At 39.0% G+C, this 19,940-nt stretch overlaps 1 protein-coding gene across 1 annotated transcript in view; it reads left to right on the top strand.

Moving 5' to 3' along the window:
* Positions 1–12,503: 12,503 nt before the first annotated feature.
* epb41l3b (erythrocyte membrane protein band 4.1-like 3b) overlaps positions 12,504–19,940 on the top strand; it is a 45,804-nt gene continuing 38,367 nt past the window's right edge. The window contains exon 1 of the mRNA XM_038717515.1: positions 12,504–12,628. The gene's annotated coding sequence lies outside the window, so the exon portion shown is untranslated. The remainder of the gene's footprint in view (positions 12,629–19,940) is intronic.

Here is a 19,940-nt window from a genome sequence, read left to right as displayed (position 1 = left end):
GAGCAATACTAAAGACTTGTAAGAAGATTTAGTAAAGATTTGTAAAAAAGAAAAAAAAAAAAAGAAAACAAACAACGAAAATCTGATCTGACGAGTTTTCTCTTTTCTTTTGTATAACAGTAGGGCAAACATTGTAGCTTGTAGACTTGCTAAAACTGTCACTGAGAACTACTGTCTGACATGTTGTACTGTAGCATTAACATATGCCACAGAAAATTAAATAGTCTAGGTCTGTTTCTCAACATTGTTCTGTGAATACCATGTGAAAAGGTAAATTGAATTGAATCTCAGGTAGACGTTTGGTTTAGGATCGGAACCTTGAGGACAAGGCCTTCCCTCTGTGCACACTTGTTTATATGAAACATTCATGGTTGAATAAACTTGACTGTAACACCTCCTGTTTGTCTAATAGGTGTCAATGTGTGATATTAGATTATATGCAACGAATGCAAAATTGTTTGTTTGCTCCAAATACAGCACATAAATAGCATTAAATTAAATTAAAAAGATGAAAAACTGTTGGACTCTGAGTGATTACATGTGTGGCAATCCTACAGATGGTATAGATTTTGTTTTCCTGCACCTTAGCAGCAGTTCTTATTTCTAGGAAAGACTGCTGTGGTATTGACATTACATTATCTGTGCTAATTGAACTGAGACGAGTAACCTATAAGTGATCAGGTCTTTTCAATCGCTGGCTTCACAATTAAATAAAGAGAAATTAACAGAGGCGTATCTGCTGATTCAGATAGGCGACAAATTAAAAGAAAAAACAAAACACTGTAAATCACTCCAGAATCTCCCTTAGGTATTCAATTGGGTTGAGATCTGGTGACTGCGAAACACATAGCGTATGATAATTTTTATACCCTTTGTGCCCTATATGGAAAAATGTACATTCATTATGTTTCTGCACATATTTATTTAAATTTTTCACTTCAGTTTGTCACCTGTTTATATGTGCTTCTTCTGCATATGATACCACATTTGTGCTTATTGTCATGCAAATACTTTACACAAAGCGTTGAGTGGTATAAAGTAAGATGTAGGTTTATTCACATAGTGTATGTAGGTGCAATTTTAACCTTACCGTTACCTTGCCATTTAATACTTCTCCCCAATCCATTTCAGTGGAAATATTGTACTATTTGCTTCACTACATTCATTTGACAGTCATAGTTACTTTGCAGGTTAAGGTTTTACATACAAAAACACTCAGTTGCCAATTAGGTACACCTAGCTAAAACTCATGCATTCTAACACAGCAGGCATGCAACAAATCCTCCCTTCATGATGTAGCCTCCAAGATTACCATACAGTTGAATCAACACTCCAAAACAGTTTCAACAAAACCTGATTATAACTTTCATGAAGGCAGAATTTGTTGCAGGACTGCTGTGATAGCCTGCATTTGTTTTAGCTCGGTGTAACTAATAAATTAGCAACTGAGTGTATATGATAATCTTAACAATGAGGGATTGTAACAGAATGAAACTAACCAATGGTATATGGAATAGTTCAAATTAGCTCCACCTATAGTCAGAATGCAGTTTATACATCAATAAAAACTATACAATAATGAGTACTTTTACTCTTACTAAACTTTTAGCTTTTTTTGCTTATAAGAGTGATCTTTGCTGACTTGTCATAAAGCATTGTAACAACTCAGCTTTACAACGCCACCTAGTGGTCATGTGACAGAGGTTATGATCCAACGCACCCGTCCTTCTGCAGGCTACCACCAGGTGGCAGTGCGACTATGCTGGGTGAGTCGTCATCGTGGGCGTGCCTGTTTAGGAGTTCTGTGGGGCCGTTTTTTGAGGCGGGAGGGGCGGGGTTAGCAGAGTCCGTCTCCGGGAGGGTTCGCCAAAGGACTCTCTCACAGGTGTCCCGGTCCTTTTCACCCGGACGAGCCCCACGTCGGGATTCCTGGTCGCCGGTACAGCACGCTGGTCTCGGCTTGTGTTTTGGGAGTTTGTTTCTTCCCGTAAGAGTCAGGTAAAGTGCTCTGTTGTGTTTGTTTCACTTGTGTGTGCGGTGTTTAGCCCCGCAGAACTTCACTACATGACACTGTGTTTGCTGAACAGTGAATTAACTGGAGTCCTTCATGATTTGCGCGGTTATGTGCCGTTAACATGTCGGAAAGGTCATTTCCAGAATCAACGTACACTCAGTTGTGTTTTTGTCTCTCTTTTTCATGTGTCTTTCTGTTTCACACACACACCGGGGTTTCCAAACACACCGCGACCTGCTGCTCCCTTGGTGACTTGAATTGTGAAATGGTGAGTACAAGCGTTCACTCAGAGACATATAAATATAATATACACACACACACACACACACACACACCAGATAAAGAGGTGTGTAGTACAGACAGTCGTCAGACTGGATATAGTTAAAGAGACATCAGTTTTAGCTTGAGCTGTAATTAAGGCTGTAGGGCCACAGTGTCATGTTAAGGGCTACTAGAGGGATCACAAATGTGGCATTACCTCATTCTTTAAATATAGCAAATATAGCAATACAGGGTTGTACAAAAAGTTGGTGTACCAGTTGTTTGAAAGCGAAAATCACTACATGCTTGGCTTTTCTGGTGTTAAATAAATACAATACAATAGAAATCCCTTGACTATTCAATTTTCTCTATGACATTTGGTCTTTCAACATGCTGGTTGTGTTCCATCATGATGACATGTCTACGCCTTCTGTATCAGCATTTTTCTTACTGCTGAGCAAATGCATCTGGTTCTCCTTGACCCACGCGCACATACTCGCACACCTGATCAAAAGTTTTCTGGGCACTGACAGACAATTCGGAAATGGGAAGTCCTCACAGCGCGCACTTCCACTTATGATCTCCCCAAAATAGAAATGTGCATGAATCAACAAAGAAAGAACTCTTTCATGGACTGTATAGAGTAAAAGAGGTGCTTAAACTTTTTAAACTCATTTTTGTAAATCTGTAATGTCCATATGTCTGTGATTTATTCTGAATAGATATTTAGTGTTCTAAGACATGTACTTTTAAGATGGACCATTGCTTTTTATAGTGCCACATGGTTATTCTTACGCTTCCGTAGTTTAAACAGGTTTATAAAGTTGAATGATGAAGGTGAACGTACAGGACCAGGGAGATAAGGCTGGACAAAGTCCATGGGACTTGTCATGTTCATTGGCTGGTGGTAGTGGTGTGTACAGCCCTGCACGTTTTTCTCTGGAAGGAGTTCATGAATGGATGATTGCTGGTACTTTTGCTCCATAACAGTTACGTGTCTGTAAGAGACCCAAGTATGGAAAAAGTACTTGTATGTGATGCCATATAGGCAGGGGCTATCTATATCTGAGCTGGGTCCAAAGCCAGTGGAATCCCGCTGTCATTATGATAATATCGATTATAGTCGCTTTCAATATTCATGACTAAAAAAGTTTAGGTGTTATTATAGACTGTGTGGGCACGGGTTGATCCGATTTGATTGACATTGACCTGACATTGACATTGACATCATGAGGTTGTGATTTAACTGTTGATAAATCCTGATTGGTGCATGGAAGTATGTGACATCACGTTATAATACAAAGTCGCACCTACTTTAAACTGGTGAGAAGAACACGGAGAAAGCTCACTAGTGAAACAACCAAAACTGTTCCGACTTTGGTACCAAAAAAAGGGGCATTCATGTAAGATCCTGTCATTCATGGCAAGGAACTGTTGGGAGGGAAAAATTTTCACAACCTTTTAAGGTGGACTTCCACTTTGGAAACGCAGGCGTCATTTCCAAACGAGGTTTCCAGGACAGCATGTTAGCTGGCAGCATACAATGGAAATGTTACAATGTTTGTCATAATCACATGACTGTAAATTCAAAATGGAAAGTTGCCCTTACAGATTAGCTGGTAAACACCGTCATATAAGCTATAAATTACACGAAAGCAGCTGGTATCATGGGAAAGAGTATTTAAATTTTGTGGGTGACCATCTTTCTTGCCTGGTTTTTCCAAGCCGGGCCACTGGAACGCAGGAAGGTTGTAATTATGGGCAAGCAGAGGGGAATTTCCAAATTTTGACTGGAATGTGGCATATGTACCAAAACTGTATATTTCATCACACATAATGCCTGAAGATGTTGTTTAGGCATTATAATTGAAAGGCCGATTTTGGTGACCTTTAGTAGAGAACACCTTGTGACCTCAATAACCTTTGCTCAGAATGCATTCCCCATAGATATTCCCTTTTGAATGTTTTTTCACTCCTTACTGTATTTTAGGCACGGCTGCACTTCATACAGGATGACATAACAAGATTAAATCTTCTTTTTGTGGCTCAATAGAAGTTTTGATGTGATGAAGACTATCTCTGACTCATCTTAGGAATTTTAATCAATACTACTGTCAATCCAGTTTGTGATCAATAGCGCTGGCATTGTACTGGAGGAGGAGAAGATTATTTCACCTGATGCTCTTTGATGTTATGACTCATTGTGCTGTGTTTGACAGAAGTGTATGGAAGGGTAGTGTGTGTGTGAGCCCGAAATAGGGGTCAAAGGTTACAAGAAATAGTCTGCCATTATCACAATTTAGTGATAAGACATGCAAAGGTTGGAGTGAAGTAATTTCTGCAGACAGTCTTTTGAATAAAAAGGCTGAGCCAAGTTTTGAGTTATTAAATTCCACCCACAACCTTCCTTCCCACTGTGCTCATAATGTATGATCAAGACGGTGGGTCCATTATCCCTGTGGAACAAAAACTGACTTTTTGTAACTCAAACCAATTCCCGGCTGCAACTAACAATTATTATCGATTAATGTGACATTAATTTTCTCAATTTGTTTGTTATATAAAATGTCAACAACATGAAAAATGTTGCCATCACAATTTCCCCAAACCCAAGCCGACCCACAATAGCCTATTTTCATGTATGATAAACAAAAGCCTAATATAGTCACATTTGAGAAACTGAAAATTTATCAAAAACGTGAATTAATTTTATCTCAATTGAATAATTGGTTAAAGGCTTAATTGTTTAAGCTGTAAAATCAATAGTACAATAATATATTATCATTCAACCCACGTAAAGCCTCTCTTTTCCCAAGATGCCATGTTTGCATCCGAATGGCTGGAACTAAATTATTTAGATAAATTAAATGGAGAGAATTAAAGCTAAAACCACTAGTTGATTAACAAATAACTGATTAATAACTGATTAATCAATTAAAGTTTTCCAAAATGAATGCTAAGCATTTGCTGGATCCAGCTTCTAAAACAAGCAATTTGAAGACGTTGCCTCGTGCCCTAAGAAACTCATGTACATTTTTTCACTTGTTATTTTTGCCATAACATCAAGAGCATCAGCCTATCGTGTCAAATCCAAGTGAAACCATGAACTCCCGATTTTTTTGCCCTCAGGTGTACAGAGGGTTGAAGTGAGCTAAACTCCACACGTGCTGCTTACCAAATCACCAAAGCCTTTGGGGGCTGGAAGAGATAACATGTATGACTCAATCTTGTTGAGTGGCGAGATAAGCTTATTGGGAGCGTTGTTATCTCCCAGTGTTGCCTGATCACTTGAGAGCAGTATGTGGCTGTCTTTGCCTTATAAAGCTACAACTTCTGGGATGGAACCTTGACGGTCACAGGGTATTTATAGTGGAGACTGGGGGTTAGACTGAAACTGGACTCTCTTAGAAGTCCTCAAATGTGCTATTGTGAGGGAATTTTTGTTTCCTGCCGAAAGCTCTCTTACAGTGGTACCAGTTTGCTATACTGCTATGAACATTCCTTTTGTCCAGACTTCTTTTTTCAGATTAGCTAATGATTTCTCCGCCATTTGTTTATTTTAAACATAAAAAGCAATCTTGATATGACTCCCTTAGATTGCTGTTGTTGTTTTATTGTGACCAATATGCATACTGAGCGGGATATATCTGCAATAAGCTTATTTCAGCTGATGGCCAATTTATGGCTCTAGTTTGCATACAGTGAATTTAAGGATTGTATTAGTGACATTGCACTTTAGGGACAGTGGTGTCGGTTGATCGGTCAATCCACCACTTTGGTCCAGAAATGCTCTGGAAATCTCAACAACTATTAACAGGGGGCATGAGTAACACCTGTGATCCCTTGACTTTTCCTCTAGTTAAGTTTAATTTGTCCAATACTTTTGGTATACCTGCAAAACTGATTATATTCCAATCAGCCTCAGCTGTACTTTGTGTTTAGTGTAAATATGGATCATGCAAACATGCTATACTAAGATCGTAAATATGGTAAACTTAATACCTGCTTAACATCAGTTCACTTATCACTGAGAGCATGTTTATATGCTGATGTAAGCATTTACCGCAAAGCGCCACTTTACCTAAGTACAACCTCAGTGAAGATAGCATGGCTGTATACTCTTAAGTGATTATTTTAGGTTTACAAATCAAATTAAAAATCTGATGACAACTGCATGTAACAAAAACAAAATTCATTAAAAAAGCCTGATTGAACATTCCTGGGCACCCGTTAGCTCAATTGGTAGAGCGTGCGCACCGTGTACAAGGCAGCGCCCGGGTTTAAGTCCGGCCCATGACCCTTTGCTGCATGTCATCCCCTCTCTCTCCCATATTTTTAAATATCAAATCAATCAAATAAAGGCAGAAAGCCCCAAATAATAAACTACAAAAATAAAAGAAAGATAATCCAACATCTTGGTCTATGTTGCCATAATGAATTATTAAGTGATGTTATTGCCTCAAACACTAGCTGAAGCTGAAATACTGATGTCCATAGAAAGCTCTAAAAGGGAAGAGTGATTCTAAAACTGCTGCTGCCAACCACCCCACCCCACCCCAACCACACGTTGCACATGTGCCGCCCCTCCCTTTCTCTAAAAATGCCTCGTCCGCAATCACTTGACGGGCACAATCATTGGCCTGCGGCTTTCCAAAGGTTACAAATCCAGACCACATTTATGATTCTACAAGATAAGATGTACTTCCTACATGCAAAAAACAAGAAGGGACTGCTCATCACCATTTTAGAAATAATCCCCTGTCAATGTGCAGCATGTACCCTTGGCTAACTTATTTTCAGGTGTAGTTTGATGAGGTTGTGCTCAAAATAGCGGGTTGATTTGGGAGCTTTGGCCCAGTTTGAGGTGTCAAAATCAGACTGTAATTTTGCGTGTATGCTTGCTGACCTGCAGCCCCTTTGGGAGTGAAGGCTTTTAAAGCTGAGTAGAGATGGACAGCAGGGGACAGTGGCTTTGGTTAGTTAGGGGTTGAAAAACCCAAGAAAGCAGAGTTGGTGCCAATTCACTTCACTGACTTTAGTTCAAAGTGTAATTTGAATCAGCTATTAATGTGAAAGCCATAAAGTCTCAATTCTCAGTAATGGATTCATAAATTGGACAATGGAACTTTTTTTTAGATTGAAACCTGAGATTGCTCTAATTAGAAATGACTTTATGTCAGGGCAACATAGATGGCCACAAATGCAGTATGTGGCATCTAATGTAGCGAGGGCCTTGTAAAGTCACTGATTATGGTGTCCATGTGTGCGAAATCCTGAAAACAAAATGGAAATGTGATTTTGTGTTTGGGCAGAGATCCTTTTTAGACCAGCAATTATTTTCCCCCAGACCCCGGGGATGGCAGGGAATGCTGGCCTGGACTTGTTTTTTTTAATTGGATCACATGGGTGATTTGCCATGTATTGTAAGGGACATGCTTCAATATAATTATGTATTGATGAAGTGCCAGCTTGCTTGTTCTGATCGCAGCACTGGAAATTGGATTGCTGTAATGAGGCTCATAAGGTTACTGATTTAGTATATACACACATTCATACACACCTGGAGTTCCTGAATAGAAATTGAGGCAAATGTGTTTTTCTCCTAAACATGGCCTTGCAGAATGACCTTTAAATAAACTACTGATTTAAAATGAATGTGTTTCATGTACTTAAGTTGAATTAAACTATAATCACTGAGTGCCAAATTATTGTGTAAGAAGGAGGTCACTATAATTTAATTCCATTCTTGTGTAAAGTTTCAGAGGCAGAAGCAGTATATTTTGTGCGTCACTGAAAACATGTGTTCCCCAATTATGCTAATACTTGTGAAAAAAAAATTGTGAGAGAAAATATTTGATTCAAGGTAAACTGAGTTCAAGGTTAGGCTAAGGAACAGATGAGCTGTACAGGAAGTAAGTGTCTGTACACAGCAAAAAAAAGTGAGGAGTTAAGCAGCCACATAAGCTAAGTAGAGTCCAGAGATCACATGTTGTCTGTCTTGTGTGGTATTAATCATTCTGCTGACCAAGGGCTGCTCTGGAGGGTCTGAGGAGTCATAGATCAGCGCTCACACTTATCCGCAAGTCATTATACATACAGAGGGTGAGACAGTGGAAACATGTCAGATGTCTGTATAGAGGTTTGGGCCCAATGATTCTATAAAATTTTACTGCAAGTATTTCCTTAAGTGTCGGTTATCTGTTAGACTTAAGGGTTTTTCCATTTAAGCTAAACTTCCAAAAGATCATTTTTCAATCAAGTGGGTGAAACTGTGAGGTAAACACATCACTTCCTGTGCAGTGGAGAAGCTTTCCTAAGAAGAAGGATGACAGCATATTACATTGACTAAAAAGGAAAAAAAGATTATAACTCAAAACACATGATAGCAAAGTTCAGTACCTTCTTTGACTTGCATCAGACAGCAAAACCGGAAAACCGGTCAGCAGTACTCACTTCCACTAAGGAAGGCTTGCCTGTTTTTTATATTTTATGCATTAATCAAAATAATTTAAAATAGAAATGAAGTATGCTTTAATATTTTTCTGCTTTGACTGTCATATTCCAATGGTTCTGCTAACAGAAATGCTAAGTGGATATGTGTACTTTCCCAATCTACGTAATTACTTTTCCTGGAATTTATTGTGATTTTGAAACAGTGATGTCAGCCTTCATTACATATTGCCTTTGCTTTATAGAACTAATGGTCCTGTTTGTTTGTAAAGCTATTCTAGTATGGCCGATGCCACTGAAAACATTTCATAGCTTGTTGCAGCTTTCATCTGCTATTAACTCATTGTGTTTGTGCTCCAGACTGACAACACCAAAACAATGCCACTGAGTATAAAACTGTGAGCGACAGCGTCCCAGCCCAAGAGGTCAAACAAGTCAACTGCACACCAGCAAAATGGACTAGAGCTGAAGTAAACAAGTGGTCTGTGAAGAAAATGAGACAGTAGGCACAGAGCCAAATACTTTTCTCGCGAAACAAAGCCTTACGCACTGGTGAATATTAGACTTACATTTTACAGTTGGACAAAAAAAAATTCCAGGGGATGTTGTTCTGTGTTTGCTCGATGTGCCATACAAACCCGAAAGGCAAAATGCTCATATTCCTTTTTTTTTTTTCTTTTCACTACAGACGTATTCATTTGTTCTATTTAGATGTGCATATTCCTTTGCCATGGTGTTGTGCCTTACACAACATCTACACAGCCTGTGGAGCAAGCACAGTACATTAGCAGAGCAGCAGCAGCGTGATCTGTTACAGACTGATTAAAATAGAAGTGTATGTATTCCATTGGATGCACATGAGATGGACGCCTCCTGTGTAGACTATTAGTGGGAGACCTAAATGCGATGGACCCTTAATTAATTTTATTAGTTACACCTTTGACTTACTTACGATGACAATTAAAAAGGCAAAAGAGTTTGTTTTTAAGCCACTGGTGCTCCAAAATCACTTGATGCAGCTTTAAAGCCAAAAGCCACCTTGCTTCTTTAGGGATTATGTTCATCAACTTTTTTCTAAACAAGGTTCTTTATCTTCAAAGGGGGACAAATACAGTTAAGTACACTCGACTCTGCCGGTTTGGCTCCATAGACCTGTTAGTATATGCTTCCTTGTGCCTTGTACTTTTATTTTCTTTCCTAGTCTTTTGTTTGTGCACCACTGTATATGATTTCATTTCTTTTAGCTAGACTTGGTAAAGCACATTGAAACATGCTTTAGAGATGAAATTTTCCTGATTCATATCTGCAGAAGTCATAAATAGAACTAACTAAAACATCTAACTAAAAGAAATATTCATAACTTAAAGCTCCAGCGAGCATTTATATTTCCTGTGGAGAGAAGCTAGTATGTAACCCTTTATTTCCAATCTGTTTACTGCATTACAGGCGCCCAGTCACCACCCACTGGCCAGACGGGCCAAGATGAGCAATGTCTCAGACGTTCAGTTCGGTCATGACAATACTGCGCCAGACTCCACTTGTTGTACATGTAGATAACTATTGTTTAGCTGTGCAGAGATCAGACATTCCAGTTTGTTGTGTATTCTCAGAGAGGCACATTGTGGTAATGCACATGTGCATTTGTTTTTGGACTCTTAAGGAAGGCTTATCATTTACAGTAGTGGCTGTGCTTTTTAAAAACAAGAAATGAACAGGGAAGTGAGAGAACATATCTTTGGAGAAATGGTCAAATCATAGTATGTGAAGTTAGTATGAAATGTTCACAACAATCCACCACTTTTACCGTAATGATCCTGTACGGCTGCCTCTCATCACGTTGTCACCTAAGTTAAAACAAAATTCTTAGACCTTTTATGGTTAGTGGAGCTATCACATTAGACACAGCGATGGCACTGCAACGAGTTGTCACAGTTTTACAGTGAGAAAACATATCTTTCTTACATGCCTCCTCAGCTATTATTGTTTCTCCTTCCAGCATTGAAGGTTACAGGAATATTTTGTACTGCAGCTCTAAACCTCACTTGCCCTACTGGTTGTTGCTGTTGGTGTTTTAGGAATTTAAACTTGGACATGAAGTAACTAAATCACTATGTGAATTATATGTCTTTTAATGTAAAACATTCATTGTTGTTGTCATTGAGTTTGTTTTGTGAGCTGTGCTACAATTAGCTAGGAGCTGAATGAGGAGCCAGCTGTCTGGCTGCTGTGCATAAGAGTTGCACTGTGTGTGTTATTGCATTTACCCTCTACTATCTGCAAAGCATGCCTGCTATGTGTCTGTCTATTTAGGGAAGTCATGTGCGACTGCAGGAGCAAATTCTCTGAAGCCGTAATGCGCATAACTGTGTGTTTTCCATATTTGCATAGTGTACAGTAAGTGTCGGCATGTGGAATACTACTTGAGCATGAAAGAAATTTGATGAAATAAAAGTCAAATGGGTGACCGAGTTGGGTCAAGTTCCCACTGCGAGGCAAAACCCACAAATCCCCAGAGGGAACAACCCAGACACTAATTAAAAACCTTCTTTTATGTCTGTATTTGTGCATGCACACCCACATGTATACCTAAAGGAGGGCAGCAGATGTACATGTTCATGTGCTCGTCCGTGGCTTTTTTTTAATGTCTTGGATTATGTTTTTCAATTTGGAGAATATTAGAGTATATCATGTGCTCCAGACTGGGTGTATACAGTCAGTGTGTTTGAAATTCAGTAACAGCAGTTATAGTGTTTTTTATTATATTAAGTTCAGAGATGGGGGGGTACCCCATTACAAGTCAATGTTCTACATATTTCTAAAGTATTAGCAGCAAAATGTACTGACAGGCTTCTGTCAGTGTAATATCAGTGGGTTATTGTTACCTTAATAGATGTTTATGTTGTGGCAGGTCAAAGGCGAGCAAATTTTAACTACTTTATACACTGTTCGGTAGCTTAAACTAAAGCAATGCATTATATTTTATAAGCTCATCTAATTATAGCAGTTAGATAAATGCAAGGAGGTAAAAAGTGCAATATCAATTATTATATGGGAAAACAGATTGTGAGCCGTGTAACTTGGGAGAAGTGGAAAGTGAGTCCAGTTGAACTGTGTATACTATGATGATTAAAGATTAATCAGCACTTTAGAGGTGTTTAAGCCTGGAAAAGTAAGTTAGATGGACAATTTAATTAGTATTTTTCTGATTTCTCCAGGATTATACAGTCTTATGTTTTTTTTTCTTTTAATTAAGTTGTAGACAATGATAGTATGAAAATGTGATGATTATTTAAATTGGTTTTATTTGTGTTTTGGACTTTTATGGTAGTATTGTTTGAAAATGTGCAGCATTCCAACAATTTTATTTGTCAATCGATTGATTAGTTGACTCATTGTTTCAGCTATAGCGGTGTCTTGTAACCCATGATGCGCTGAGCATAGTTGTAAAGGATTTATTCAGATGAAGTGGCATAAAGTGGAATTACTCAAGTAAAAAGTGTTTTACCTGTATCTTAAATTTAATACTGAGTACAGAATTAGAGAGTATACCTTGTTGCATTCCACCATTAATTCACTTTCATTTAATTGCATTTCCTTGAACAGAGATTTCTCTTACTGCCTTTTCTCAGTAAAACAACAAACCTCATGCCATTAATTGCCATGCTGTGTGTGTGTGTGTGTGTGTGCGTGTGCGTGTGAGTGAGACAGTGTGATTTGGGGGGGGGGGCTGCTAAAATAATGCTCTGGCTGTCCTGATATCCCACAATTCTACTCTCAGCTGCATAGTGGAGTTTGATAGGCTGGTTGAGAGGGGGAACTGCAGCAGGGTAGCACCGCTGTCAGGAAACTGAAGCCCACTACGAATGCAACTCGCATGACCGGCTGAACGAGGACGGTTACCTGGTAATAATCCTTTCCTTTACTGCTCTTTCTCTGCTAATCTCACTCTTATGCTGTCTTACAACAGATGCACACTTCCCGGTTTGTACAATTGTTTGTATTATTTAATTTCTTGGCTGTCTGACCACAGCAACACCCGCGGCCGATGACAGATAATTAACATTAAAATGCACTTCTACTCTATTCTCCCAGGCGGAAAAGTCGAGTGGACGTGGCTAACTGTGTCAAACATTGGTCATAACCTTTCTTATCCCGCTGTTTTGCATTGTAGTCTCTCGGTGTTACCTCGGCAGAACATTTTAGCGACAGGCTGATGGTTTTTTTTGTTGTTGAAAGGGCTGCTTTTGAAGCTAAAAGTCAAGGCTTGGTCGGATATTTTCAAAGACACAAACCGCTTAAGGTACAGTAAACGTCAGGCTAACGTGCTCTAGTTTCGAGGCGGAAAGTGGGTGAAAACAAAACGATAGAGATGCTTTTTCCGACCTTTGAATTACGCGTTTAGTACATTAGTAATGACAACGCTGAGTCATTGGCAGACACGGTAACATTTTAGCACAGTTTATGGTTTGAAATCGCTACATTGTCGGAGGTCGAGACGACATACTTGGGTGTTTTTGATCTGCAGTGCGGTAGGCGTGGTTAAGAGCAGGGTGACACGGTCTGAATCCTCTTTTTAGCATCCTCGCATCCTTGGAAGACACGGATCGCAATGGCTGAAGACTGGCCTTGACAATTTAATTAAGATGCACAGTAAGCTGTTGTTGCAGCAGCATTGAAAAGGCAGCAACGTTGATGGCCTTGTTTGCAGGCTTTCATAGTTCATTCATTGAGAGTGTACATTTGATCACAGTCTGCATTTGCTTAAACTTGTTAACAGGGATGGAAGATTAGATCTTTATGCCCCACATTTGCTTAAAAACTTATTACATGTCTTAATGTATTTGATGAAGATCAAGAACTATTTGCAAAACCCAGGTCCTGCAGGAATAATGTGGTGTTAGAGGGATAAACTACCAAGTCAGTTCAAATCCACTTTAGTTTTATAGCCCAAATTTGTCTCACAGGGCTTTAAGATTTCTACAACATATCACTCCCTCTATCCTGAGGTCCTTGATAAGGAGAAACTACTAATGACACGATTAGGTCGCTGTAAACTTACTACTGAGCACCACAGACACACAACGGGGTCATGTAAAGGTAACTGTAACAGCCTCTTTTCATAGTTTTTGTCTGTAAAATGTCAACAAGGGTGATTAGATTTGCTTTTTGGATGGCGGAATAGGCCATAAGTTAAGGCAATATAGAGGTAAAATGATATGCCCATTAGTCATGCAACAGAAAATGAATTATCTTTTTTGGATAATTCATCATTTGTCATTATTTCAAAAAAAGCAGAAATGTCTTAAAATATGCTTAAATGTGTTTATTGGCTAGTTTTATTTGTCTTCTATGATTGAATTGGACTGTAGGTTGGACAAAACAAGCAATTTTATATATGTTAACATGTCACCTGGGAAATTGAGATAAAAATTCATTGCAGCTCTATTTCAATATGTCCCTGTGGCTGGACTAGCATATTTTCGAATGTACATACACTGTCCAAAATAATTATCAAAGATGAGTGTGGTGTAGACATGTCCCAGCTGATGTCAACAACCCCAAAGGCTCTCCTGCAGACATTACTTGTAATCGAGTTACAGCTGATTTACTGATTACCTATAGCTAATCTCATAAAATGCTCAGCCACTGTATAAGAAGTCATTAGCTCTTTATCAAGCTACCAAGATTTAGTTCTAATCTTTTACATTACCAGAGAATTTCCCTTTTTGTCAAAAGGAGCTGTGCAACTGGATTGACAGCTACTCCAGCATACATGTATTTCAGGAATCGTTTCCATGTCAGACACATTAGTGATGATTTTGCCAGGCTTTTTAATCAAAACCAACCCTGGCCTTAAGCGACCGTACACCAACAAAAACACACTGATCGTGTCTCATGATGAAGTGCACAGTCAAGTTGGGATAGCAACAGATTAATTGGTCTGTCTGTTGTATCCATAAATGTCTTACTGCTAGACACCGTAATGCCAAGAATGTAAACGCAGCAAGCTGACAGGATTTATGGCCTCTTCAGCAAAAAAATACACTCTGCTTGGAGTCACCTACATGTTACCAGTCTGCCTTTCCCCAAATTCTGCTGTTGGGGTGTGGAGTGTCTCATTAAATTTAGTCTATAAGGGTTCAACTAAAAGATCTTTACAAATGAATGTGAGGACTGGATAAAAAGCCTTTGAAACAGTTACTAAATTATGAAAAAATCAAATGCGCAAAGACATTTTTGTTTCAACTGTTATAAGACTGTTTTCATGGAAGTCACACAAAATAATCTCCAACATTTTAGCAGTGGATGATATGAATGGTTTATACATTCAGTTGCCAGTTTATTAGGTACACCTAGTGAACACTAATGCAGTCGTATACTGCAGTAAATCCTAATTCCATGATGTTACAATGTTCTGTTTTTGATGAAACAGTTTTAGAGTTGTTGACTTCATGGCAATTTCTGTTATGTTGTCCACAACATTTAAATCAAGGAGGATAGGCTAAATAACACATTAACATGAAAAAAACAGTTTCACGAAAAGCTAAACCTTCATGAAGAGGGGGATATCTTGCAGGATCGTTTTATTAGACTGCATTATTTTTAGCCAGGTACAACTATCAACTGGGTATCTGCCAAATGTTCCTTGATCCCAACACTGTTTACAATAATAAAGAAACAAAATCAATATCACAAAGCATCAGTCTTTAGATGTTTTGGTGAGTCACTGATGTTACAGTTTTTGACATTTTGTAGCTTACTAGGAACTTTTTTTAGACTGTTGTTTTTAGAGGTTGATTGAATAGTAGTTACCAGAACTGTCCTTACACTTTGTGTTTGTGCTGCACCAGAGCTGGAGAGTGCTCTGGCTGAACCCACTGAGGTAGAAAACGGATCTGGGTTGTTTAAATTTCTCGAATTTTTAAGGGCAGGACTGAACTGTGCTAAGCTGTGAAGTGTTATTGAGGAACATTTTGTACATGTCTTATGCCCAATTCGACTTTCTGCCAAAATTTCTATCATTAGTTTGTAAGCTAGGTCAATCACTTGTTGTTATTGTTTCTCAGTGAAAAACCGGAAGAGTCTCACTCGAGTAAGACTAACAATTAGTTCCTCATGTTGCATTTAACATAATTTTAGGTGGACTGATGATCAGGTACAGACATGGTGGATGGTGTCATATTGTTGCCTGCTCTTCTGCTGTCCCTTCCAGTCTTTCTTGTTTTACCTGTATTTACTCTGAGCTCTTTGGGGACGATGCTGGACAGCATATTTGGCACAATGGAGAATTTGGAACCATCAAATTAATGCAGTTTTTGCTTTTTTTATGAAAATCTTTAATTCCTCGCTTATCAAAACTGCATTTTCTTCAAAAAAGTGTCTTCCCCAGAGTAATGCCAAGTTGCTGTTATTGTGATAGTAAAACCTCTCACCAGCTGTTACCATTACTGGTGAATGCAGAGCTGAACCTAATATTGCATCTATTATAAGTCACTGCAGTTTGCAGTTGTAGTATTCCCTGAATGCCTTAAATCTAATGTAAATGTTACACGACAATACATTGGGAAATTGACATGCTTATCTATAATAGAACATCACATTCTTGACATGTCAATAATTTTGTTTGTTGTTTGGAAACCAGGATAGTTGAAAGCACACACTGGGGATGTGTGACCCCTCAGCAGAGGTGTCTCGTTTGAGTGGTCAGACCAGCTACACGGTATCCTGTTACTGCAGCTGGGTTTGTGTGTGACAGCTGTCAGCCCTGCAGTCGTGTAGAGGGGTCTCATCATATACAGCAGGCCTACTCGGGATGGGCCTTGACGTGTCAAAAAACGCCAACCATTTCTCTCGTGTAACCTCCATAAGCCTCTGGGGGGCGTATGGGTATGGGGGCAGGGGTTGCAGGGATGGGCCCAGCTGTGGTGTACTCCGGCTAATGGCACTCAGCACAGATGGCAGTTCCTCATCCTCGTGTGTATATGTGTGTGTGTGTGCGCCATTTTCCAACAGTATGCATTACAATCACAAATGGACCAAAATGGGAGTTTGCATGGACAAGGCAGCACCGCAGCATTTAATGTCAGTGATCAATTATATATTGTAGATACATACTGATTAAGCCTCTGCTGAACTTTTAGCATGGACATGATGAATATCCACTCCAGTCCGTTATCTCGGCAGTCCATCTGAATGTGATTTAATTTCTGATTGGTTTGTTTTTTGTTTAGTGGCAGACTGCAGGTTTGATTAACTGTGGGTTAGTATGATTTATATTTGGAATAAGATATGTCATTTTTCATCCAAGGAAGTTTTGTTTCTGGAGGAAGACAAGTAGCTTAATGAATTCTGCTTGTCCCTTCTTAGAAGTCACATCACTGAGAACATCCGTTTTTATCTGCAGGCACAATTGAGGAAAACTTGTGCTTTCTATCTGACAGTGACAGAATTGCTGTATTAAAGTGGTTGTCTTGGAGATAACTTTGATGACATCGTTGACACCACATGCTCATAGTTGTATTGTTGTTCTGCATTTTCTGTAGGCAAGGTTTTAGTTTCTTTCTTTTCTCTGCATTCTTTCCTTTAGTCTGTTCAATCATGGTGGCTGTCGCAGTTCATGTTAAGAGCTGAGTTCTTCTTTTTTATTAATTCTTCAGATTTACTGATTCAACAAACATATGCTTTACCTTCTGTTGGGCTTCCATTTTGGAGCCGGTACCCAGTAAAATACTCAGATTCGTTAAGCTCCAACACTAATTAATCTGTTATCAAACACTTGTTTTCTTTTTTTCTTTTTTAAATCAGCAAAGAGCATTGGAAAACATAGCGGGAGCAGCTTCTCATTTATAGGGCAACTATCAACTTCAGTGTCTCTGTTATCTTAGCCAACAAAAGGTTATTAGACATCTTTGAGTTGTTGGTACTTTAACCTTTAGTTACTTGCAAATGTTTGAAAGATAAAGCCCAGAAGAGACTTGAAAGGTTTAGGATTTGATAAATGGATATGAATCTTATAAAATTCGAGCAAACCCCATACCTACTTTCTGTCTGACTGAAGATTGTCCTGCTGAACAGCAGCTGTTTCTGACCACAAAAGTAAAAGCTTTCATGACCTGAGAGGTTGATTAATCAGCAATAGGGCAGCAAAGCACCCGTTTTATTAATTTGAAAGTGTCAAAGATAATTAAATTTAAGTTGGGCTTGGCGATATGGCCAAAAATGTATCACACAAAGAAAGTTCATATCATTCAATTATAATGATAAATGTCAAATCATTATTTCTTTTGAGTTTAAAGGCTGATTTTTGCTCCTGAGTGAAAGTTGAAGAAAGCATATGGTTAATTCTAGTTATGGTCAGAAACATATGCATGAGTGAAGTTAAGTAAAATCTTTTTTTCAGTCCCTTTTCCTCAACAAAATAAATATCCTAATAGAAAAATGAAGTGCGGATTTGTTTGTGATTCAAATGAATTCAGTCAAAACATTTATTGAGCGTTTGTTATATTTGTAATGAAGAAAATTATATTGCTATAATTATCATTATTGTTTTATTTCCCAGCCCAAGATTTAAGTGACTTTGCATTTGCCTTGAGCTGAATCTTATATATTATACTAGTATGATAAAGCTATATTTGCGCAATAATCAGCCGCTCCTGTATACCAGCAGTAATCCAGGGCACTAACTGAGTTGTGAATACAACTTTCTGAATGGGTAATGTATGTGCCAGTCCATGGTGAGGGCCATACACAAGGCTACTGTGTGTGCCGTTGTGTGGCCCTGTGAAGAGTGCCTGTCACCAGTGACTGAACGTATTCTTCCTCCATTTCTATGGTGCTAAGATGTTCCTCTCCTCTCTTCCTACCATGGTTCCTGTTTCCAAGCGGGGTTAAGAGAAGCAAAGGTTAGCTGCGCAGCTATCATCTGTCACCCAATTACTGAGCCGTTCCTCAACACATGACACAACATTGTAGCGGAGATGTTATCTTCACTTTGGAAGACATGCTCCTAAAAGCCAGGGTTGGAATTTGGATCTTCAATCACATTGTCGCTACTCGGGCCTGTAATCTAGATTTGGTAATCTTAACGGCCTTTTTTATAACACCTGAAGTTAATAAAGTTGACCATTAGAAAGAGTTTGATCAGTGTTCAGAAGGTCATCCACTTGTCAGGAGTTCCCGCACACGGTCTTCGAGTCTGCGGTGCATGGAGTTCACGTGAACAGTGTCAGGATTGCTTTACATCAAGCATAGGTCTCTGGACTTCATGCACTGCTGCAGTTTTGGGCTTTTTAATCATTAACCGCTGCAGTTTTCTGGACCTTTGCTTCATGCTTACTCCTCCCAATGAAAGGCATCTCCGGTTTGAGGAAAGTGGCTCCTCCTTCACAAGGGCCCCCGCTCCAGACCACGCATCCCTTCAGCCAACTGGAGATGTGCCGTGACTTGAGTCATCTCCCACACTGTATCCTCATCAACTTGATGAGTCACTTTCTCTTGCCACTAGTGTCATACCTCCATGCTATCGTATGCCACCTCAACAGCGTTTTCAACATCTGTTTGTTACTGAGCTGACTGAGCATCTCAGAAGGATGACCATAAAGCCTGACCACTCCGTCGGTGCACCCTCAGACAGAGAACCCACACCAGAATACTCAGAGCCGTATGCTCTTCCTTGCGGACCACCTGCTCGCTTTATAATTTTGTGTTCAGGGACGTGACTTCTACGAAAGCAAAGGCAGAAATGGCACAAACTCCCAAATATTTATGTCCCAAAATAACTGTCTTCCAAGTACAGATGTTCTGCTGTTTTGAGTGAACATCATTCTAATCCATGTAAAGACAACAACTCTTAATCCTGAAGTGTTGTTTGTTACTTGGCAAAGCTTGATTTGGCTTTATATTGTAATCCTAACTAATTCCATAGAGATTTAAACCCACTGCTCATTAGCACAGATAAGTTACCCTGTGGTGTTACTTAAGAACTGTATGATTCTGCAGTATGACACACAGTAACACCAAGTGATATTGTATCAAGCCGTTATTCTTGTTTGTGGAACCTATGCACTTTTATCACACCTATGGGGCTTTATAGAAGACAGTTAAATCAATAATTTCAGTTTAGCAAGTATTTATTTGAAATAAAGCACTTGTCACCAAGTGTAAAACAAGCAAAACAACACAGAGGCATGATATGAGCCTGCCAGTACTGTTCACA

Source organism: Micropterus salmoides, unplaced genomic scaffold, assembly GCF_014851395.1.
Source record: "Micropterus salmoides isolate LMB-PRFRI ecotype aquatic unplaced genomic scaffold, ASM1485139v1 Ms_hic_scaffold_14, whole genome shotgun sequence".
Taxonomy (NCBI): domain Eukaryota; kingdom Metazoa; phylum Chordata; class Actinopteri; order Centrarchiformes; family Centrarchidae; genus Micropterus; species Micropterus salmoides.
Note: the sequence above shows the minus strand (reverse complement) of the source record. Positions and strands in the feature narration are given on the sequence as shown.